This window comes from Peromyscus maniculatus, chromosome 23 (assembly GCF_049852395.1).
Source record: "Peromyscus maniculatus bairdii isolate BWxNUB_F1_BW_parent chromosome 23, HU_Pman_BW_mat_3.1, whole genome shotgun sequence".
In the NCBI taxonomy this organism is placed as follows: Eukaryota; Metazoa; Chordata; class Mammalia; order Rodentia; family Cricetidae; genus Peromyscus; species Peromyscus maniculatus.
This window is the reverse complement of record NC_134874.1, coordinates 41,665,846-41,690,409: the sequence shown is the minus strand read 5'-3', so window position 1 is coordinate 41,690,409 and position 24,564 is coordinate 41,665,846. Positions and strand designations below refer to the sequence as shown.

Sequence of the window (24,564 nt, the reverse complement as noted above, 5' to 3'; positions counted from 1 at the left end):
CACGGTGACAGATATGGATCTGTTTGAAGCCTTCTACATGTTGACATCCAGTTATGCCAGCACCATTTGTTGAAGATGCTTTCTTTTTTCCATTGTACAGTTTTGGCTTCTTTGTCAAAAATTATATGTTCATAGGTGTGCAGATTAATGTCAGGGTCTTTAGTTTGGTTCCGTTGGTCCACATGTTGATTTTAAATCCAGCACCAAGCTGTTTTTATTACTGTAGCTCTATAGTAGAGCTCAAGGTCAGGGATTGTTGATGCCTCCAGAGGTTGTTTTATTGTACAGGATTCTTTTGGCTATCCTGGGTTTTTTGTTTTTCCATATGAAATTGAGTATTTTTCTTTCCAAGTGTGTGAAGAATTGTGTTCGTATTTTGATGGGGATTGCATTGAATCTGTAGATTGCATTTGGTAAGATTGCTATTTTTACTATGTTAATCCTACTATCCATGAGCAGGGGAGATCTTTCCATTTTCTGACAGATTCTTCAATTTCTTTTTTTCAGGGACTTAAAAGTTATTGTCATACAGGTTCTTCAATTGCTTAGTTAGAGTTACCCCAAGGAATTTTATATCATTTGTGGCTATTGTAAAGGGTGATGTATCTCTGATTTCCTTCTCAGCCTGTTTGTCAATTGTATATAGGCGAGCTACTGATTTTTTTGAGTTAATCTTGTATCCTGCTACATTGCTAAAGGTGTTTATAAGCTGTATGAGTTCCTTGTTAGATTTTTTGGGGTCACTCATGTATACTATCATGTCATCTGCAAATATTGAAAGCTTGTTTTCTTCCTTTCCATTTTGTATCCACTTGATCTCTGTATGTTGTCTTATTGCTCTGGCTAGATCTTCAAGTACAGTGTTCAATAAGTATGGGGAGAGCCGACAGCCTTGTCTTTTCCTGATTTTCATGGAATCTCTTTGATTTTTCTCTCCATTTAATTTCCTAAAACTTCTTAAATCTAACATTTCAACTGGAGTCCAGTTAGTTTTTACATGTACTTGATCAGGTAGCTGCTGTACGATTACCAGATAAATTAAGTTTGATTGTTTGGAATCAGGCTTTCTTTCTGTAACCTTATGGTCCAATCCTGAAATAATTTCACCTTTCAATTCTTCTGTCTGAGTCTGAATTTCTCTATAACTAATTTTTAACAGGTTTTCCTAAGGCTTTTTATCCTGGCACTTAAATTGACTATCTTTTTAAATTGTTAAATAAGGATAAGTAAACTAATAATATGCACAATTGATGTTATGTACATTCCATCAATGTTAATCCTCTTATATAATTGTTTCATTATCAGATTGCCTAATGTTTTATCAAATAAAGACCAATTGCCTTCTATTGTAAAGACATTACCTTTTTTTTTTAATTTGGAAAAAATTTTCTCCTTTAAATATTTTCTCCCTCTCTGATATCTGATATCTTAATTGACTTACCAAGTCTGCATAGACCGGTAGAAGTCTGAGGGAATTTCAAAATGGCTACCTAGCATGGTTGTGGGGAGGGAGAAAGGGAGGAAGGGAATAAGGGAGGGAGGGAGGAAGTGAGAGAGAGACAGAGAGAGACACACACACACACACACACAGAGAGAGAGAGAGAGAGAGAGAGAGAGAGAGAGAGAGAGAGAGAGAGAAAGTAATCAAGTGCCTACTGTCTACCAGGAGAAGAGAAAAAAGCTATGTGCCATGTGTTCCAGCTTGAGCCAATTCGAGGCCTGAGCTCCAGCTTTCTTAAGCTCCGACCAGGTGAGTTTGTGATCTGGCTACAAGCATCTCCAGCTTCGTGTAGCTGCTGCAGCTACGACTGAGTGCAGCTCTGACCATGTGCAGCCAGACCTGACTGATTATAGCTCTGGCCAAGCCTGGGGCCTGTAAACTCTGCTTGAGCAGGGGCCTGTAACCCCTGGCTGAGCAGTGTCCCCTAACCACCAATGGTTTTTAATGAATTCTTGCCACGTTGGGCACCAAATGTAGACTAATTTCTAAACAGTTTTTTAAATTAAGAAACACAGAGCCAAATATAGAGTTAAAGCCTAAGAGATCAAAGCAAGTGCCATGACTCCCTTTAGCTTACCACTCACTGTTGTCCTTCCCCTGAGAGAGACCTTCATCCTGTGTGTCTTGCATTTTATTGCTTTTCTGTTCTGCCTTCTCATTGGCTCTAAGCCCAGCCACATGACTTCCTTGTCACTGCCTGTCTATACAGACCTCCTGGTCTCTATGGTTGGTACTGGGAATAAAGACTCAAGAGTCACCATGCTTGGCTGTGTCCTTGACAACACAGAGACTCTGCCTGCTATGTGATTGGATTAAGGGCATGGACTACCACCACTTGACTTCTATTCCTGGCTTGCTAATGACCTCTGATCTCCAGGCAGACTTTATTAACATACAGATAAAATCACATTTCAGCAGAATTAAAGTATCACCACAGTTCCTTAATATCAATGGACTTAATTCACCTATAAAAAGACACAGGCTAACAGAATGGATACGAAATCAGGACCCATCCTTCTGCTGCATACAAGAAACACACCTCAACTTTAAAGACAGACACTAACTACCCTCAGAGTAAAAGGCTCGGAAAAAGACTTTCCAATCAAATGGTATTAAGAAGCAAGCTAGTGTAGCTATTGTAGGGAAAAGGGGCTGACTAAAGAAATCCACCCTGATCCTGGAGCCCAGAACTAGGGAAACATAGCTTAGGGCAGAAAGAAACACAGTTTGGTCCAGTCAGATCAGAGGCATCTCTGTCCCTGGCCAACTGACTTGTGAAACCAACCAATCACAGAGCAGGATAGTAGAACCCATGGTTGACTCCACCCCCAAGACTTCCTGTGTAAACCGCCCTGCCTAGTCAGAAAAAAAACGGCTGTTCTCTCCACCCTGGTAGAGGCAGTTACTTTCCTGGACTCCTCCTTCCCAAATAAATCTCTTTCTCAAAAGAGTTTTTTGGGTATGAAGGTCTTCATTCACCAGTGTAGAGAAGATCCTTGCTGAGAAATCCCCCAGTGGACAAAATAAGGGAGAGCTGAAACAGCAGAGCAAGGAGGAGCTGAACAGAAGATCTTTGCTGAGATGTCCTTCAGTGGATGGATAGACAGATGATAGATAGATAGATAGCTAGATAGCTAATAAATAACACCTTTCTCCAGAGCCAGAGGAGAATGCTACATTTCTGTAGGGGTTTTCCCTTTTGCAGAGTGAAGCAAAAGAAGCAGCATCTTAGGCTGGAGACGCAGAGCTCTGCTAGGAAGTCCCCTTAAGTGGGGCCTGAGCAAAGCTCAGTTGTAGAGGTTCTCCAGGAGAGGAGCAGGATTGCTATATCCTGTGGGGAGACCATTTCCCATCACACTAGGTATACGTTGACTTTCCTGAAGAGTCAGGATACCCTTCCCTGATGAAGCAATTCTAGGCCTGACTCTCCTGAGAAGTCAGAAAAAATTCCCTTCCAGGGTTGGGCTGCTTCTTTGCAGTTCCAGCTGTCAGGGCTGTGCTAAACAGCTCTAGGTGTCTGTGATACCTTCAGGGCAGAGTTGTTGTTCTGAGCAGCTTGAGGTGTCCAGGATACCTTGCCCTCCAGGGTTGAACTATCTTTTTGCAGTTCAGCCATCAGAGCTGTCCTAAGCAGTTCGAGGTGTTGCCTGACTTTGCACGTAGTCAGGACACCTTTCCCCAGAGTTGTTGCAACCAACTTACCTACATTTTTGGTGCCAAAACCCAGCACACCAAATCCATAGAGCTGCAAAACTCATGTTTTGCAACCAGTTTTCTAACATTTTTGTTGCCGAAACCCAGGACATCAAATTCACAGAGTTGCAAAACTCAAACGATTTACAACAGTTTACTAACAGCTATCCTAGTATCTAACAAAATAGACTTCAAACTAAAATCAATCAAAAGAGATCAAGAAGGGCATTACATACTCATCACAGGAAATATCCACCAAGATGAAGTTTCAATTATGAATATTTATGCCCCAAATACAAGGGCACCCACATATGTAAAAGAAACATTACTGAAGTTTAAATTACATATCAAACCCCACACATTAATAGTGGGAGATTTCAACACCCCACTTTACCATTAGAAAGATCTGCCAGCTCGAAACTTAACAGAGAAATAGGGACCTAACAGATGTTTTGACTCAAATGGAATTAATATCTACAGAACATTCCCCTCTAAGAAAAATGAATATATCTTCTTCTCAGCACTCCATGGAACCTTCTCTAAAATCGACCACATAGTCACAAAGCAAATCTCAACAAATGCAAAAAAGTTGGAATAACCTGTATTCTATCGGACCACTATGGCTTAAAGTTAGATTTAAACAACAACAAAAATTACAGAAGCCTAGAATATCATGGAAACTGAATAATGGTCAACTGAGTCACCAATGGGTCAAGAAATAAATAAATAAAGAAATTAAAGATTTCCTAGAATTCAATGAAAATGAATGTACGACATACCCAAATTTATGGGACACTATGAAAGCAGAGCTAAGAGGAAAATTCATAGTACTAAATGCCCATGTGAAGAAGTTGGAGAAATCTCACATTAGTGACTGAACAGCACACCTAAAAGCTCTAGAACAAAAAAAGCAAACTCATCCAGGAGAAATAGATGCCAGTAAATAATCAAATTGAGGGATGAAATCAATAAGATAGAAACAAGGAGAAAAATACAAAGAATCAATGAAAAAAAGAGTTGGTTCTCTGAGAAACTCAACAAGATAGACAAGCCCTTATCTAAAATAACCAAAAGGCAGAGAGAGAGAGAGAGAGAGAGAGAGAGAGAGAGAGAGAGAGAGAGAGAGAAAGAATCCAAATTAACAAAATCAGAAATGAAAAGGAGACATAACAACAGATAATGAGGAAATTTAGAGAATCATCAGGTCATACTTCAAAAACCCGTATTCCACAAAACTAGACAATCTAAAAGAACAATTTTTTTGATAGGTAACCCATACCAAATCTAAATCAAGACCAGATAAACAATTTAAATAGACCAATAACCCCTAAGTAAATAGAAACAGTCATTAAAATCTCCCAACCAAAAAAAAAAAATGCCAGGACCAGATGGTTTCAATAAAGAATTCTACCAGATCTTCAAAGAAGAGATAATACCAATACTCTTCAAATTGTTCCACACAGTAGAAACAGAAAGAACGTTACAAAACTCCTTCTATGAGGCTACAATTACTCTGATTCCCAAGCTAAAGATGCAACAAAGAAAGAGAATGACCAATCTCTCTCATGAACATAGATGGAAAAATATTTAATAAAATATTGGCAAACCAATTCCAAGAACAAAGCAAAAAAATTACCCACCATATTCAGTTAGGCTTCATCCCAAGATTCAAGGATGGTTTAACATATGAAAATCTGTCATTGTAATACACCATATAGACAACTTGAAAGAAAAAAAAACCACATGATCATTTTATTAACTGCTGAAAAGGCCTTTGACAACATTCAACCCCCCTTCATGATAAAGATCTTGGAGAGATCACGAATACAATGAACATACCTAAACATAATAAAGGTGATTTACAGCAAGCCAACAGGCAACATCAAATTAAGTGGAGAGAAACTCAAAGTGATTCCATGAAAATCAGGAGCAAGACAAGGCTCTCTGCTCTCCCCATATTTATTCAATATATTACTTGAAGTTCTAGCTAGTGCAATAAGACAACAAAAGGAGATCAAGGGGATACAAATTGGAAAGGAAGAAGACAAGTTTTCACTCTTTGCAGATGATATAATGTACATAAGAGACTCCAAAAACTCTACCAGGGAACTCCTACAGCTGATAAACACCTTCAGTAATGTTGCAGGATGCAAGATTAACTAAAAAAAAGTCAGTAGCTCTCTTATACACAAATAATAAATGGGATGGGAAAGAAATCAGAGAAACATCACTCTTTACAATAAGCCACAAATAATATAAAATACCTTGGGAGAAATTCTAACTAAGCAAGTGAAAGACCTGTATGACAAGAACTTTAAGTTGCTGAAAAAAGAAATTGAAGAAGATATGAGAAAATGGAAAGATCTCCCCTGCTCATGGATAGGTAGGATTAACATAGTAAAAATGGCAATCTTACCAACACAATCTACAGATTCAACGCAATCCCCATCAAAATCCCAATACAATTTTTAACAGACCTGTAAAGAACAATACTCAACTTCATATGAAAAAACAAAAAACCCAGGATAGCTAAAAGACTCCTGTACAACAAAGCCACCTCTGAAAGTATCACCATCCCTGACATCAAGCTCTACTATAGAGCTATAGTAATAAAAACAGCTTGGTATTGTCATAAAAACCAACACGTGGACCAATGGAATCAAATTGAAGACCCTGACATTAACTCACACACCTATAAATACCTGATTTTTGATAAAGAAGCCAAAACTGTACAATGGAAAAAAGAAAGCATCTTCAACAAACAGTGCTGGCATAACTGGATGTCATGTAGAAGATTGCAAATAGATCCATATCTATCGCCATGCACAAGACTCAAGTCCAAGTAGATCAAAGACCTCAATATTAAACCAGTTATACTGAATCTGACAGAAGAAAAACACATTGGCACAGGAGACCACTTCCTAAATATAACACCAGTAACACAGACCCTGAGAACAACAGTTAATAGGACCTCCTGAAACTGAGATGCTTCTGTAAGGCAAAGGACACAGTAAATAAGACAAAAACGACAGCCTACAGAATGGGAAAAGATTTTCACTGACCCCCACATCTGACAGAGGGCTGATCTCCAAGATACATAAAGAACTCAAGAAACTAGACATCAAAATAATATACAATCCAATTTAAAAATGGACTATAGATCTAAAGAGAGAATTCTCAACAGAAGAATCTCAAAGAGCCAAAAGACATTTAAGGAATTGCTTAACATCCTTAGTTATCAGACAGAGGCAAATCAAAATGACTCTGAGATTCCATCTTACAGCTCTCAGAATGGCTAAGATCAAAAGCACTGCAGACAGCTAATGTTGGAGAGGATGTGGAGCTAGGGGAACACTCCTCCACTGTTGATCAGAGTGCAAACTTGTACAGCCACTTTGGAAATCAGTGTGTTGGTTTCTCAGAAGATTAGTAATCAATCTTCTTCAAGACCCAGCTTTAACACTCCTGGGCATATACCCAAGTAATGCTCAATTATTCTACAGGGACACATGCTCAACTATGTTCATAGCAGCATTATTCATAATAGCCAGAACCTGGAAACAACCTAGATGCCCTTCAACTAAAGAATGGATTAAGAAAATGTGATACATATACAGAATGGAGTACTATTCAGCAGAGAAAAACAATGACACCATGTAATTTGCAGGCAAATGGATGGATCTACAAAATATCATCCTGAGTGAGGTAACTCAGACTCAGAAGGACAAACATGGTATGTACCCATTTATAAGTGGATACTAGAAGTAAACAAATGATAACCAGACAATAATAACCCACAACTTCTGACAAGCTAGCTGACAAGGAAGACAAAAAGACAGATGCATGGATAGTCCTCAGATGGGGAAATAGATGAGACCTCCATGAGCAAAATGGGGGTGAGCGATGTGCATTGAAAGGTAGGGCATAGGGGATCAGAACATAAGGGAATGGGATGATCAAGCTGGATCAGGGATGAAGTCGGAAAGCAATGAAAAAGATACCATGATGGAGGGAGATATTATGTGGATAGAGAGAAACCCAGAGCTAAGGATGTTGCCAGGAATCCCCAAGTATGACCCTAGCTTAGACTACTAGAAATAGTGAAGAGGGTACCTGAACTGAACTGGCTTGTCCCAGTGATCAGACAGGTGAATGCCCTGTCATCACAGAGCTTTTCTCCAATGACTGATGGAGCCAGATGCAGAGATCCATAGCCAAATACCAGGCAGAGCTCCAGTAGTACAGTCGGAGAGAGAGAAGAGGGAGTCTATGAGCAAGTGCATCAGGATTATGATAGGGAAACCTGCAGAGATAACCAATGCAGAGACAACCAAACCAAACTAGTGAGAACTCATGAAAGTTAGATCAATGGCTGTGGAGCCTGCATTGGAATGGACTAGGTCCTCTGCATGGGAGACAATTATGGGAGCAGCTTGATTTACTTGGGGGACCTGCTGACGGTAGAATCAGAATCCATTCCTAGTGCATGAGGGGGCTTTTTGGAGCCCACTATCTGTGATAGGACACCTCGTTCAGCCTTGCGGCAGGGTGAAGGGCTTGGACTTGCCTCTACTGGATGTGGCTCCCTTTGGGAGGCCTTGCCTTATTGTTGGGGGGCAAAGGGGGTTGGTTGGGGGGGAAGGCTGGGGGTAGGGTGGGAGTAGGGAAGAGGGGGACCTCTGATTGCCGTGTCAAATTAAAAAAATTCTTCTTAAAAAATGAAAAAAAAAGAAAAGAAATATTGCCAATAAATGAGTTTGTGTTTTTTTAAAAAAGAAAGTATAAGACATTGATGTGGCCAAAATCAGTAGCACGATAAAGCCTGATGGAAGGAAAATCATGTATATGGCTGCCCCTAGATTATGATTTTCTAGATATTGCCAGGGAAATTGGGGTCTAAAATATGTATAGCAGATAATTTTACACAATATTTTTCCTATAAAGCATTTATTATTTCAGTTCATTTTATTTTCATCAAAATATTAATGTGCCATTTATGACATACTTGCTTTATGTTGCTCATCTATTCTAGGCATTGTTACCTGGACAAGACTTTCCCCATCCCACTGCATCATCTTTATTTCATCACACAATTTAAAATAAAATATTTAAAAAGCATCATTTTAAGTTTTTGAAACCATATTTATATTTATAATTTTGGAAATATTGAAGACTTAGATATTTGTATCTGTAGTTTCATGATTTCCAGCTTGTTCTTGGTTCCCCTAAGGTCATCAGAAAGGTTGGGTTTGAGGACCAGTATCTATATGTTTGATGTCCAGCATAAGGAGTGACCATCATTTCTCAATAAATAGGTTTTCATCACTATTACAGCTAGATCTTGTGAGTGTAAGACATCATACAAATGTATATAAATGTTATCAGTTTGTACAAAAAAAACCCAAAGGTCTTAAGGATGTTTTTGGTAATAGAATCTGCATTTAGAGAGGAATATCTTGTATCTATCATTAGAAATTACATTGAACAAAAAAATATTGAAACATCAGTATTTGCCAAGGAATCTGTCAAGTTATGAAGTTTATAGTTGTGAAATTTCTCATTTTTATGATTAACCTGTGCTGTTGTTGAAGGATTTCAAACCTTAAAGAATATACTCACTATATCATCAATACTTGCATCCTATAGTTTATATTCTCAACATTTGAACATCATTACATATGGAACATTATTATTGTGGAATAATATTGCGATAACTAACAGAAACATCAATGACCCCTTTGAACAATATTACTAGAGTTAAAAATCCAGGCAAAGGTGTTCACACTTTTGCTCTCACCATCTCTGGACATTCAGAAAGTATAAAATAGGCATAAGATAAAATCATCATCTCAATGGCTTCATACAACAATTGATAGAAAAAATGCAGAGATTCCTCCCAGCCAAGCATTAGGCAGAGTTCAGTGAATCCTTTGAAGATAGGGAGATAGAAGCTACAGGAGTCAAGGACACCCAAAGAATACCCATAGAATCAACTAACTTTGTCTAATAGCATCTCACAGAGACTGACCCCCAAATCAGGGAGTCTATCTGGCTCTGACCTAGGCACTATGCATATATGTCATAGTTGTGTAGCTTGGTCTTCCTGTGGGACTCCTATATTTGGGTTTTGTTTTGTTTTTGTTTTTTTCGAAACAGGGTTTCTCTGTGTAGCTTTGTGCCTTTCCTGGAACTCACTTTGGAGACCAGGCTGGCCTCGAACTCACAGAGATCCGCCTGCTCTGCCTCCCGAGTGCTGGGATTAAGGGCGTGTGCCACCACTGCCCGGCGGGACTCCTATATTTGGATAGGGGTCTGTCTCTGACTCTTTTGCCTGATTCAGGGAACTTTTTCCTCCTACTAGTTTACCTAGTCCAGCCTTCATAAAGGGAAGTGCTTAGTCTTACTGCAACTTGATTTACCATATCTAGTTGATATCCCAGGGAGGCCTGCCCTTTTTCAAGAGGGAAGTGGTGAAGGGGTGAGGTGGGGAAGGAACTGAGAGAGGAGGAGGGAGTGGAAACTGTTGTTGCAATGTGTAGCTGGAGAGCTTCTCTCCAGCTCCTGCCAAGCCCCTACAGTCCTGCAGCCCACTTATAAAATAAACACACACACTCTTATATTATTTAAACTCTTTGGACTAATGGCTCAGGCTTCTAGCCATCTAGTTCTTACATCTTAAATCAACCTATTTCTATTAATCTATAAATTGCCATGTGGCTCGAAGCTTACTGGTACCTTACATCTCACTTGCCATGGCAGTGGCTGGCAGTGTCTCTCCTACTCAGCCTTCTTCTTCTCAGAATTCTGTTTTCTGCTCATCTTGCCTATACTTCCTGCCTGGCTACAGGCCAATTAGCATTTTATTTATACAGAGCGATATCCACAGCACTCCCCCCCCTTTTTTTTTCCAAAAGGAAGGTTTTAACTTTCACATAGTAAAATTACAGATAACAAATCAATTATCAAGCAAGAATTACAGTTACAATATTTAGTCTATTTATAATATCTAGTCCATTTGTATTTGACAAAATTAAAGAAGATATCCTATCTTATATTTGTGAGTCTAAGGTTTCATATCTAACTTACCTTTTATTATAATTGAGGAAAGTATAACTATCTACTCTTCAACTACATCAAAGACCTCAGAAGGATATAATATTACCTGAGAAATGGGAGAAGGATGCAAGCAACTTTTAGGAGTCTTGAGAGAGTAGACAGAGACAGCTGGAAGCCTGGACAGTCATCCAAAGTTTCTCTGTAAAGTTGGGGCATCTGTCTGCAGCCCACAGGCCTAGAGTCTCTCAGTCACTTTTCTCTGTGTCCTCTAGAATGTTTGGCTGTTTCCTCTGTGAAGCAGGAACCTGAAGGGCCATTTATGGCATGAATGAGGCGTGTGCAAGCAGCACAGTATGCTGCCTGGTGGATTTAGCCTTTGCTAGTCCAAAAAAAAAAAAAAAAGAAAAGAAAAGAAAAAAAAAAGAAAAAGAAAGAGGTTTCTGGGCTATACGCTGCTTTGATAGAAACATAGACCCACTGTTTCTGAGAGTAGCTGGCAGTAAACACACCATCGCCATGTTGGGAAGCTGAGGTGGGCAGAGCCAGCAGCCACGGTGCTGTTTCAGTCTTACAAATGCTGCAGTTTAAAGCAATAGATTCACAATAAGACAGATTCAGATGAAACAAGACTTTAAATGCTTTACAATGTGTGTGAAAATGCACGTAGGCTTGGAAGAGAGAGAAAAAGGAATATATATATATATATATATATATATATATATATATATAGTCATATAGTTATATAAAGAAATAATTTTAAAAATAAAGTCTTTAAAGAGACAGTAAAGGTAATATGAAAAATAAGCCATGTAAAGATGGATATTACACAGAGAATCTGGATTGTGTTGTCTTTGGGATTTTTAACTGCAGAGAACCATTTGATTGTAAAAGCTTTTGAGTTTAGCCAATATGTATATTTTAAAGATACCTTGACTTCAAAATTTGGATCTAAGGATATGTTGCTTTGGAAAAGAGACTCTGCTTTTGTTTCCACAGAAAGCCAGAAGCTATGGATTTTTCCCAGATTAAGATACATCAGGTTTGATCAGCCAATACCCCATGAAAGGTCCCTGATGACACCATAGCCCAGATGATCCAATATCCAGAATGGTTTCAAGGCAACTGGCTCAGATGATACACCCTTACGGACTACTCTATAATCCTAAAATTTTCTTTGTGTCCCCATAAGATACAGCGCCCCCCTCCAGCAGGAAGTAGTAAGAGAAGCTACGCCTAAATTCCCAAATATACCAAGCTGGCTTTGGAGATGGAATTGGATCACTCCTTCTCTAAACCCAAGCATATTGCTAAAAGGTTAAGAGATTCTTGTGTCCCATTATCAGACGAGCCCTCTGGTGTGGGACAGAGAAAAACCATTATTTTTATTTAAAACAGTTTGATTATAAATATAATCTCTTTCTAAAAAAGAAAAGGGGATATAGATATGATAGGATAAAAGGGTAGATTATTGAATCTACTTTTAAAGAGCAACAACTTGTTTAAAATGTTTTACATTGGTATAGATTTTAGTTTATTGATACAAATTTAAAGTTAATTTTATTATACTGTGTGTATATTTCTACTTTTGTTTAAGGCATTATGTTTGTACAGCTCATTAAAAACTATAATGGATAATTAAGAAATCGATTATTAATTAGTCATCTATGATAATCATATTTGTAGCCATGTTAGTTAAGCCTTCTAGGTATACATAGATATACTTCAGATATATAGGAAATCTTCAAACACTTCAAAGACCTACACAATATGGCATTTACAATGTTTTAAAAATTTAGACTTTCTGAACAGCAAGGCATGTCTGCTCCTGCTAGCACTGATTTACTTCAGAGAGGAGGATGAGCATCAAAGACACTCTATATAGAGTTTATCTTCACCTTGACAAAAATAGCCATTTGGGCAAGAAATTGTTCTTGCTTGGACTGTTTAATCGACTGGACATGCAGGACCCATAGGAAGGTGACCACTGAACTTTGCTTGGCAAAATGGTCCTTCAGGTTTTTGCTTCACAGAGGAAACTGTGGTAATATTCTAATTGTACTGAAATGTGATTTTGATTGTATGTTAATAAATAAAGTTGCCCGGGGGTCAGAGCTATTAGAGCCATAGAAAGAGCATGGTGGTGGTGGCACTTGCCTTTAATCCCATAGATCTCTGTGTGTTCAGGGATACAGCCAGCATTGGAGACATACGCCTTTAAGACCTAGAGGGCTGCACATACAGACAGTGACGAGGCAGTCACGTGTTTGGGTTTACAACCAATGAGAAGGCAGAATGACTTGGAAACGACTAACACACAAGGAAATAGCTCTTTTTCGGGAAGCTGGGACACAGCAGGAGGAAGGGTGAGATTTTAGCTCTGAGCTCTGACCTCTTGGCTTTCTCTTTTACATTGTTTCTGTGTTTCTTATTTAATAAGATGGTTGGTTACATCTACATCTGGCGCCCAATGTGACAAGAATCCATTAAAAACCGCTTGGCGAGAGATTCAAGATGGTGGAGACAAGCAGACGCAGGTAGGCCTGTGGAGGTAGACGGGTCCGGCAGCAGTGGCTGACAGGGACATTTAGGCCCAGCAGCAGCTGGCGGAGACATTCAGGCCCAGCAGCGGCCCACAGAGGTGGACAGGCCCTGCGGCGCACATAAGCAGACGGAGGTGGACAGGACTGGCGGCGGCCGACAGAGACATTCAGGCCCGGCAATGGCCCACAGAAGTAGACAGGCCACGCGGCGGAGACAGGTGGACCCAGGTCGGCGACTCGCGGAGGTGGAAGGGCCCGGTGGCAGTGGCTGGCAGGGACATACAGGCCCAGCAGCAACCGGCAGAGACATACAGGCCCCGTGGCAGTTCGCAGAGGTGGATGGGCCCGGCAGCAGTGACAAGCAGAGGTAGGTAGGCCCGTGGTGGCAGCCGGCAGAGACATACAGGCCCGTTGGTGGCCCGCAGAGGCAGACAGACCCAGCGGCAGCTGACAGGGACATACAGGCCCGGCGTCAGAGACAAGTGGACGCAGGTGGGCCTGTGGCGGTGGGCCTCAGGGGTGGACAGGCCTGGGGACAGAGAGGGGCGGACGCAGCTTGGAACGGGGACGCCCCTAGCCCCAACACCTGGGGAAGAGGCTATCTCCATGGGTCAGAACCAGGGCGAGTCTGGACACTCTGTCTGGGGACAACCCAGGGCCCAACTGCTGATCCTGTGAAACCCAACAACTTGGAGGTGTTGGTGAGACTATCCTGCTCAGCTGAAACCCATCTGGGAGAGGATTCAGATGCCTACAGTTTGAAGTCTGAAGAAACAAGATCAGCTGAGGAGTTGACAAATGAACAAAACATGACCTGGGAACACAGAAGAAGGCGCTACCCAGTCACCAAACCAGATCACCAGAATCATAAGTATATAATTCACCGACTGAAATCAGCTGTCCCTAAAGAAACAGTCCAATAGCACCAACTTAACCAAGAACCCCTACTAAACCAATACTAAAAATTAGAACGAGAGGCACTCTCAGACACAGACACCACCTGCACCACACAGAGGAAAAGAGGAGTAGACGCCAGTGCAAAAATACAGGCAACAACATAAAGACCTATATGGCAACATCAGAACCTAGTGATTCTACACCTGCAAGACCTAAACATACCATGACAGAAGAAACAGAAGAGATCAACCCTAAAAATGACTTTAAGAAGATGATAGAGGCCCTTAAAGAAGAAATAAAACATTCCCTCAATGAGGAAATAAAAACTTTCCTTAAACAGGAAATGAAAAACTACCTTAAAGAGGAAATAAAAACTTTCCTTAAAGAGGAAATGAAAAACTCTCTTAAAGAGGAAATAAAAACTTCCCTTAAAGAGGAAATGAAAAACTCCATTAAAGAGGAAATAAAAAACTCCCTTAAAGAAATGAAAGAAAAAACGAACAAAAAATGGGAAGAAATCAAATCAAGCCAAGAAAAAGCAATTAAACAGATGAAAGAAACATTCCAAGATCTGAAAAATGAATTTGAGACAATAAAGAAAACACATGCTGAGGGGATGCTGGAAATAGAAATCCTGACAAAACGAACAGGAACTACAGAAACAAGCATAACCAACCGATTGCAAGAGATGGAACAGAGAATCTCTGACACTGAAGACACAATAGAGAAAATAGATTCATCAGTCAAAGAAAACACTAAAGACAAAAAAGTCATAACACAAAACGTCCAGGAAATTTGGGACACCATGAAAAGATCAAATCTAAGAATAATAGGGATAGAAGAAGGAGAAGAATACCAACTCAAAGGCACAGAAAATATATTCAACAAAATCATAGAAGAAAACTTTCCTAACCTAAAGAAAGAAATACCTATGAAGATACAAGAAGCTTACAGAACAGCACATAGGCTGGATCCAAAAAAAAAGTCCCCTCGCCACATAATAATCAAAACACTAAACACACAGAACAAAGAAAAAATATTAAGAGCCGCAAAGGAAAAAGACCAAGTAACATATAAAGGTAAACCCATCAGAATAACACCAGACTACTCAATAGAGACTATGAAAGCTAGAAGATCATGGACAAATCTCATGCAGACACTAAGAGACCATGGATGCCAACCCAGACTATTATACCCAGCAAAACTCTTAATCACCATAGGCGGAGTAAACAAAATATTCCAGGATAAAACCATATTTAATCAATACCTGTCTACAAACCCAGCCCTACAGAAAGCACTAGAAGGGAAAATTCAACCCAAAGAAGCTAAACACATCCATGAAAAATCAAGCAATAGATAATCCCACACCAACATACACCACAGAAGAAACAAGCTGGTGTAGCTATCCTAATATCTAGAGAAAAAGGATGTTTCAAAAGAGAAGAAGTCTTGTGGCAATGCCTCAGTGGTCCAGGTAACTACCAGAACTCAGAAAAGTTGGTTGAACTTGGGATTGACTGGGAGGCCAAAGATTTAAAAAGCAGAAGATTCTCTCAAGACACAAGTTGTGTGATAATGGTGTGTTTTGTGTGTGTGAATGAGAATTTGTAAATGTTGAATTCTGGGCTTCGACAATCATTGTCAGTGCAGATTAAGCTGCAAGTATTTATGTTTTAAAACTTAAATTATAAAGCTAGTTACGTCTTTCTAACAACTAGTTTTAATGTTTATGAGCATATTTTACCTACATTACCTTTTCAGGATGTTGAGAAAGATGCATCACAAACACAGGCTGGAGGCTGGGGGCTAGATGGTTTTGAGGAAGAGGTCTTGGTAGACTCTTTCATAGAGCAAAGGTAAGCAATGCCTTCTGGGAAATGAGCTAAGTTTTCATCTAGTCTTTAAGATTAGAAGTCAAAAACAAAAATATTAAGGAAAGGAAAACCCAATTGATATTTGAAGTATTGTTATGTGGAATTGAGTGGGACTTTTGAGGCCTTTCTTCCAGAAAACAAGGACTTGGTTGTCAGGCCTGTATTAGGCCTAAACCTTGGTGCCATGTAGTTGTACTTAAATCATTTCAATGGAAAGTGTCTCAGTGATTGGAACTTCTAGTGCAGTTTGGAGTTCTTCCATTTGAAAAATGTGATATTTGCATGGGATTGTTTGAATCTTGTTTTCTAGTCCCTCCCTATCAACACCCTCATAGTCTGAAGGTAGATTTTTCTCTTGATAAAGGAACAAAAAAGGTGAACATCTTGTTTGTATCTTATTTTTGAACCTGTATTCACCTTGTTTTTTTTTTTCAAATATCTTAAGTTATATTTTCTTTTTCAGAGCTGCTTCTTATTTGGGGCTACTTTTTTTTTTTAATTGAGGCGTAATTCATAAAAGGGTATATTGTTTTGATGAGACTTTTTACAATTGTGGCTGGATGTCTTTCTTTAGTCTTCCAAGAAGGGCCATTTTACTTTTTTTTAGAGTTAATTTTTAAAGTCATGAGGTCAACAACTTGGACTACTATGCATGTAAGTGCTAATGCAAATTAAAGCCCAAGTTGACCTCCAGCAGCAGTTCATTCTATGTTGACAGTGAGAGAACACTTTGCCTGTTAGGATACTGTTACTCATGGACTGAAATGCTGAAGAAACCCCTCTCCCTATTTTGTTTTTTGCAAAAATCAAGGTATATTCTAGGGTTTCCTGGTTGACCTCAACAGATAAACTGAGATGATAATCTTAGTTCAGAAATGATCTGAATGTAGATTTACAGTCTACGTGTACAGCTGGCTAAGTGAGATCACTTTCACAGTTCTGCATGTATCCCATCGGCTCCCCATTAGTCACTGAACTCTTAAAACTGGTATTGTAACATTATCACAATGCTTTGCGCCAACTTTATAAACTTTACAGTGAAATATGTGTTCCTTTTCTGAGGCAAACCAAAGGTATATTTCTCAAGGTTCTGCTGCTATCAGCAGCGTTGATGGAGGATTTTTTATACATTTGTAATAGATAGAAATAAACCAGAAAAAAAGAAGAAAAAAAAGTGGTGGAGGAAAAGGTGAACACTGCAAGAATACTCAAAAGGGCTGAGAGTTGCAAACGCCAAGAATGGCTTTGCATAGTAAATGGAATAGAACAGCTCTGAACTATAGCTTACTTTTCCTGGTTTGGTCTGACAGGATGATTGAATGCTTTTGTACAAAAATCAGAGCCTTAAAAACAAGGATTTGGTGAGATTGTAAAATGGTGTGCCACTTTGGCAAAATAGTTTGGTGGTTGGTCAAAATGCAAAACATTGTTACTCTGTTACTCGACAATTCTACCCTTAGGAATATATCCTCAAACTACTGAAAATGTGCACCTATGAAACATGTACATGAAGGTTTACAGCAGTGTGTTGCTAATAGTAAAAAAGTTAAAACAACTCAAATAGCTACCAAATACTGGAGAGAAATAAAATGTGGCTTATTCATACAATAGAATATTATTAAGACATAAAAATGAATGAGAACCTGACAGATTAAATGACTTTGGTGAACCTTCATAATTTCATTTGTAAATCTTTCCATTTCTAATTTATAAATACATTTGGGGTTATAAATTATAAATGTACTGCCTCCTGTCAACATTGTATACTTCTATTTGATGATTTCTGTGTCAAACATTATATGGAAATGTTTCCAAGTATTAAAAAACAAAACAAAACAAAACAAAACAAAACAAAACAAAACAAAACAAAACAAAAACCGCTTGGCTTGGAGGCAGGTCCACTTGGAAGGCGGCCAGCTTCCTAGTCCGAGCGGTGGCCCCCTAGTCAGAGCAGTTGGCTTCCTAGCCCGGGCCTCGGACTGCTTGGCCTCCGGCCGGACTAACTGAGCTGCTTGCTTAAAGCCGGTGCTACAAACAGCTCAGACCTGCCCTGCCTGTAAAGCCAACGCACGTGGTCGGAGCTTAAGGAAGCCAGACCCAAGCCTTGACTCGGCACAAGAGGGAACACGTGGCTGGATTTAAGCTTTAGCCGGCTACGATTTCTTGTGCGTTCTCTCTCTCTCTCTCTCTCTCTCTCTCTCTCTCTCTCTCTCTCTCTCTCTCTCTCGATTTACACCTCGGAATCTAAGTGGCTGTTTTGAAAATCCACTCAGATTTCTACTGTTCTACGCAGATTTGGCAAGTCATAACATATCAGATATTTTAAAGGAAACTATCTAAGAGAATATTTTTTTCCAAATTAAAAAAAAATGGGTTTTATGTGTACATTGGAAGAAAATTGGTTTTTGTTCGAAATTTTAGGCAGTCTGACAATGGAACAACTATATGAGAAGATTAGTATTGGTGGAATTATGCAGTTTATCACTATGCTAATCCTCATTTTACTATTTAAGAAGATAGTCAATTTAAGTGCCAGGATAACAGCTTTAGAAGAACTTGTTAAACCTGTAAAAATTCAGACAGAAGAAATTAACAGTGAAGTTGTTTCAAGTCTTGATCATAAGGTTACAGAAAGAAAGCCTGTTTTCACACAGTCACCCTTAATTTATCCTGTAACCATACAGCAGATGCCTGATCAAATGGCTACACAAAATATTTGGCCTCCAATTGAAATGTTGGTTTTAAAAAAGTTTAAGGAGGCAATAGTATCTTATGGCATGCATTCCCCATATGTAAAGCAAATGTTAAACTCTTGGTGAACATATAATAGGATTGTACCACAGGACTGGCGGGACCTTGCACAACGTGTTCTGGAATCCAGCCAGAGACTTCAATTTCTGACCTGGTTTAAGGATCAGACTAAAAACATAAAAAAACAATGGAGGGATAAAGGAATACAAGTTTGCCAGGATAAGCTTATTGGAGAAGGCCAATATGCTTCAGTACAAACACAATGTTTATATGATGTCCAAACCCTAATTTTATGTCAAACGGCAGCCTTGAATGCATGGGACAGAGTTGAGGAACCAGGAAAAAAATCTGAGTCATTTACAAAGGTGAGGCAAGGCCCAAAAGAGTCTTTTACAGATTTTTTACAAAGACTGGCTTCAGCAGTAAAGAAAATGCTGTCGGATTCAGAAGCTGGTAAGGCAATAATTGAATCTTTGGCCTTTGAGAATGTGAATGCAGCATGCAAAAGAATAATCAGGCCATTAAGGGCAAGATCTGCACCTTTGGAAGATTGGATTAGAGACACAGTTAATGTTGAAGCTGATGAGCATGATGATATGTGGGTAGGAGAAGCAATTTCAAAAGGTTTGAGAAATGTTAGATGTTTTGGGTGTGGAAAGCAAGGACATTTGAAAAGGGACTGTAGACCGGTCATTCCTAGAAACAATGTTTCTTCAAGGAACAATGGCAACAGAATGCCCCTTCCTTCTGGAGTATGCAGAAGGTGTGGTAAGGGAAAACACTGGACCAACTAATGTAGATCAACAAGGGACAGACAGGGTAATCCTTTGCCTCAGTCTTCGGGGAAACTCCCAGAGGGGCCTCACGCAGGCCCCCGTTGCAAATCCAGTTCAAACCTTTCCTGCAGCCATGGAGGAAATCCCTGCTCTGAGCGATTAAATAACCAAATGCCTATTGGAATAAATCATGCTGGTCAGGATGATGAAACAGAGAGAATAGAAAATTCAGGAGAAAACATAAAGAAAATTTTTTGGCAAACTTCTATTAATGAACAAAGACCAAAATTAACGATAAAAATAAATGGTGTTTTGTTGTCTGGTCTGGTAGACGCAGGTGCGGACGTTACCATAATAGCACCAGAATTTTGGCATCCAACTTGGCCTCTTCAGGAGGTAAACGTTCAACTGTTAGGAATTGGGACATTATCTCAGGTGAAACAGAGTGCAAGATGGCTCGAATGTATAGGTCCAGAAGGACAGAGAGGAAAATTAAAACCATATATGGCTAACATAACTATGAACCTGTGGGGTCGAGACTTGTTGCAACAATGGAATACTCAGATTAACATCCCTCCAATCTCAGAAACAAATCATAAACTAGCACATGTTACTGAGAGAAATATTAGAAGATATTGTTCTAATGAGTGGTCACCAGCCATCCATATTATACAAGAACAGGGCACAATAACTGATGATCTTCCAAAGACACCAACAGCTCTACCTTTAAAATGGTTAACAGACAAGCCTGTATGGGTCCAGCAATGGCCTTTCACAACAGAGAAACTCCAGGCTTTAGAAGAGCTGGTAGAAGAACAGTTAAATGCTCAGCATATTGAAGAATCAACCAGCCCTTGGAATTCTCCTGTATTTGTTATTAAAAAGAAATCTGGTAAATGGAGAATGGTAACAGACCTTAGAGCAATTAACAAAGTAATTCCGCCAATGGGCTCTCTACAATCTGGGATGCCTTTGCCTACTCTGTTACCAAAAGGATGGCCTCTCATAGTAATTGATTTAAAAGACTGTTTCTTTTCAATACCCTTACAAGAAAAAGACAGAGAAAGATTTGCTTTTACAGTGCCTACTTATAATAATTCTCAACCGGATAAAAGATTTCAATGGAGGGTCCTCCCTCAGGGAATGTTGAATAGCCCAACTCTGTGCCAATATTTTGTACAACAGCCATTGGAAGTGATACATAAAAAATTTCCTAAATCTATAATTTATCATTATATGGATGATATTTTACTAGCTGACTCAAATGCAGATACTTTAGAAAGAATGTTTGATGAAGTAAAGAAAATTTTGCCTTGCTGGTGATTACAAATTGCTCCTGAAAAAATACAAAGAGGAGATTCTATTAATTATTTAGGATATAAACTAGAGCTACAAAAATTAGACCCCAAAAGGTACAAATTAAGAGAGATAGACTACAGACTCTTAATGACTTTCAAAGATTATTTGGAGATATTTCTCATCTACGAACTATTGTTGGGGTAAAAAATGATGAGCTGACTAATTTGTTCAAAACCTTAAAAGGTGACAAGGACTTAAATAGTCCAAGAGAATTATCACCTGAAGCTGAAAAAGAATTGGCCTTGGTAGAAAACAAAGTACATGAAGGGCATGTGGATCGTATTGATCCAAAGCTGGATTGCATTTTGGTTATTTTACCTTCTAGGCGTTCTCCTACTGGAATATTAATGCAGAGGGAAGATATTATATTGGAATGGATATTTTTTTACCAAATAAACCAAATAAAAAATTAAAAACTTATGTGGAAAAAATCTCTGACTTGATTTGCAAAGGAAAATTGAGACTTCGTCAATTAGCAGGAATAGACCCAGCAGAAATTGTCGTACCATTAACTAAGGAGGACATTGAAAAATTATGGACAGAAAGTGAACCTTGGCAAAGAGCTTGCAGTAATTTTTTGGGAGAAATTAACAGCAAATATCCTAAAAGCGATAGAATTGATCTTATCAAGAGAGCTGATTGGATCTTGCCTCGAATTGTACAGCAAAAACCCATATCTGGAGTTCGTACATTTTATACAGATGCCAACAAACAAGGAAAGGCAGGTTACAAATCAAAAAATTTAAGTAAAGTGGTTCAAAGTCCATATAATTCAGTTCAAAAATCAGAATTGTATGCTATTCTGTTGGTATTAATGGATTTTTCAGAACCTCTCAACATAGTAACTGACTCTCAGTATGCTGAAAGAGTGGTGTTACATATTGAGACTGCAGAATTTATCCCTGATGCTTCAGAATTAACTTCATTATTTATTCAATTACAAGATACAATCAGGAAAAGGAATCATCCTTTATATATAACTCACATTCGATCCCATACTGGTCTGCCAGGCCCTCTAGCACAAGGCAATGATGAGATTGATAAATTATTGATAGGAAATGTGCTGGAGGCCTCAGAATTTCATAAAAAACATCACGTCAATAGTAAAGGTTTAAAAAAGGATTTTTCCATAACCTGGCAACAAGCCAAAGAAATAGTAAAGACATGTCCTACTTGTTCCTTCTACAATCAAACGCCAATTCCAGCAGGATGTAACCCAAAGGGTACTCAGAGAAATAAAATCTGGCAGATGGACGTGTTTCACTTTGCAAAATTTGGAAAATTGAAATATGTACACCACACCATCGATACTTATTCAGGATTTCAATGGGCAACTGCTTTGAGTTCTGAAAAAGCTGATTCTGTAATCACTCATTTGCTAGAAGTTATGGCCATCATGGGTATACCTGCACAAATAAAAACTGACAGTGCTCCATCATATGTCTCTGTTAAAATGAAACAGTTTTTTGCTTATTACAATATAAAGCATATTACAGGCATACCACATAATCCTACAGGTCAAGCAGTTATAGAAAGATCAAACAGAACTCTAAAGGATATGCTAAATAAACAGAAAGGGGTAATGTAAACCCCCAGAAATAGACTGCATAATGCTCTTCTAACTTTGAATTTTCTGAATGCCAATGAGAAAGGAACAACAGCTGCAGAGAGACACTGGATAAAAGAAAAAACTACAGAATTAAATCAGCCTATATACTTTAAGGATGTGCTGACCTCAGAATGGAAACCAGGGTATGTATTACATTGGGGACGAGGTTTTGCTTTTGTTTCTACAGGAGAAGATAAGCTGTGGGTACCATCAAAATTGATAAAGGTTCAATTTGAACAAGAGAGACCTCTTAATTAGAAGAGATGATAGTTCATCAACCAGTATGAACATCCAATTTAAACTCACTTGTATCAATAACACATGCCTTTTCGTTTAATCAGATAATAACTTGCCAAAAAGGAATAGCCCCAAAATTAGTCTTGGGGAAAGGTTTTTGTTTTTGTCTTTTAGGAGAATGAAGGTTAAGGAATTTGAAGAACACTGGACAAATGAGACAACTGAAGAAAAGGGACAAATCATCTATCCCAAGAAACAGAGTGAAACGGTGCATGGGTATATATTATCTAAAAAAAATTTTTATGTCTTCCTAAATGTTTGTTCCTGCTTTTCTCTAAAGATTTAACACTATTGGTCTTCTAATAGTCCCAGTTCAATTAAAATTTAAAGCTGACTTTGGAGTTGGAGAATGGCTCTCTCCTTCTTTAAACTCAAGCATTTTGTTAAAAGGAAAATGCAAACTCCCTGTATCATGCCAGAATAAAAGAGCCATCATCTGCTATGGGACAGGACAAAAGCCAAATTAATTAAGGGACTATTCTATTACTAATCTCAACTCTTTGATCCTATTCTGATTCTTTAAACTTTTCTTAAAGTATGAGTTTTATATCAAAATTTACAAGATCAATATATATATATTCTTTGGGTTTCTTGATCCCTGTTGTCCCCTCAGCATGGACTATAAGTAACGGCTTCATCAGCACCACCATCAATTAGAAGATCTTAGCTAACACAGTATGTTCAACAACTCCATCGCCACAGGGGAAACACCACCCACTCCCCGGCCACACCAGTACCAAATCCCAAGAGCAAAGCAAGGTTTTTTCCAATGTTCTGTAAGAACACCAGAAGTTTCTAGGGCTCAGAGTTCACCCTGTACAGTTTATATATATTTTAAACTTTGTTAAGATATGAATGGTCGGCCGGGCGGTGGTGGCACACGCCTTTAATCCCAGCACTCGGGAGGCAGAGGCAGGCGAATCTCTGTGAGTTCGAGGCCAGCCTGGGCTATCAAGTGAGTTCCAGGAAAGGCGCAAAGCTACACAAGAGAAACCCTGTCTCAGAAAAAAAAAAAAAAAGATATGAATGGTCATATAGATTACTAAATAATTCGAAAAAAAAAAGGCTTCAATTACCTGCTTATATATGTCTTTGTTTTTGAGTCTCTTATCAGTTTTCTGCAGGAAATCACGGCCAGGCCTAACATCAGCTGAAGTCTCCAGGAAGAAGATGGGGCCCAACAACAACAACAATTCCACATGGACAATAATAATATCATTAAGCTGACAAACATCATCCACAGATCAGCTTTGAACTACAAGGTGCTCAGAGCAATTTTGAGATGACTAGCCAAGATGATCCAGTCACAAAGACTACTTGAATAAGGACTTGAGATAAACCCTGAACTTTGGCATTATACACAGACTGGATAATGAAGGATATAGTTACCTTTCCTAGAATTTGACAATTAACCTAAAATTTTTCTTTCAGGATAAAGAAAACTTCGCCCATACCCAGCAGGAAGCAATTTTAAGACTACTACGCCCACATTCCCAAAGAGGTGGTGTGGGGTGGGTGTTTTTTTGGTCTTTTTAATGGGTTTTGGGTCTGGGATAATTTTTAGTGTTTAGGGGGATTGGTTACAAGTTATTGTGAAGGGTTAGGAAAAAGGCTAAGCAAAGGAGATTAGATTTAAGGTTTTTATTAATAAAAAAGAAAGAAAGAAAGAAAAGAAAAGAAAAAGACAATTAGTAGTTTTAAATACTTTACA

The 24,564-nt window shown here is 38.8% G+C and overlaps 1 pseudogene; it reads left to right on the top strand.

The window, feature by feature from the left end:
• The first annotated feature begins 1,683 nt into the window (after positions 1 to 1,683).
• The window catches only part of LOC102913684 (vomeronasal type-2 receptor 116-like), a 53,766-nt pseudogene continuing 30,885 nt past the window's right edge, over positions 1,684 to 24,564 (top strand).